Genomic DNA, 1,019 nt, shown 5'->3' on the forward strand with positions numbered 1-1,019 from the left:
GGTACACTTTTAGCATTACTCAATTGTGAATATCACACTTTACATTATTAGTTAACATGCTTGAAGAGGAAGAGGGATTCACAGGGTGTGATTGACGTCTCGGCATAAAAATGTGAGGAGTCCAACATTTTTCCAAAGGAATGGGGAAACTATACATTGTACATTGGTGGTAACCTTAGTGCAAAAACTCAATTCAATTCCCATGTCATTGAGGACTTTCCATAATCATTAGAATTATTTTGTATCACTGGTGAAATGATGAGCCTTACGATTTATATAGATCACATTGATTATTTCAAGAAGTATTTTTCATAAGTTTATAAAACTACCCGATTTTGCCATATAGAAGCCATGAAATATAAAGTAAATTAGATGTGAGTAATAATGAGCCTTTATCAAACTCGAGTATCAATGACATTGTTGGTACAATTACGGTTGTTATTTGTTCATAAGTTGAAGAAAAGTTAATTTATCTTATAAATGTATATCTTATAGGTTCACTCGCACTAAATTGAAATGTCTCTCAAATACACGGTTGTCAGTATCAATGGCTAAATATTAACAAGAATCTGGTTTTAAATTGCTCCTACACATTCCATAAGTATCATGCACATTGTGAATGTTATATGGTGCAGCACAGAAACCTGAGTTCATCACCCTCAAGCACATTCCAAATCGTGTAAGGAGATGTATAATTTCTATTATTTATTTTTTCCCTGCTCTTAAGTTGACATTTGTATTCCATTCTCACCTGTCCAACTTTGTAATGTAAGAGGATAAAAGTAGAGATTCAAGGGATGTTTTAATTTTTTTTCCTGAAGGGGGATGAAAAGAAATTGGAGATTCAGTAAGGTTGGGAAGGAGTCAATGGGCAAATGACAATTGTGGACTCAGATCTGAGACTATGAATGTCAGAAGTAAAAATGTTAATGTGTTGCAAACAAAGAAGTAAGTGTTGATATCTAATTTGCCCTCCTTGACATCACATTGCTGCCTCCCGATCCGTAATACTGGCCTCG

Source organism: Penaeus monodon, chromosome 28, assembly GCF_015228065.2.
Source record: "Penaeus monodon isolate SGIC_2016 chromosome 28, NSTDA_Pmon_1, whole genome shotgun sequence".
NCBI lineage: Eukaryota > Metazoa > Arthropoda > Malacostraca > Decapoda > Penaeidae > Penaeus > Penaeus monodon.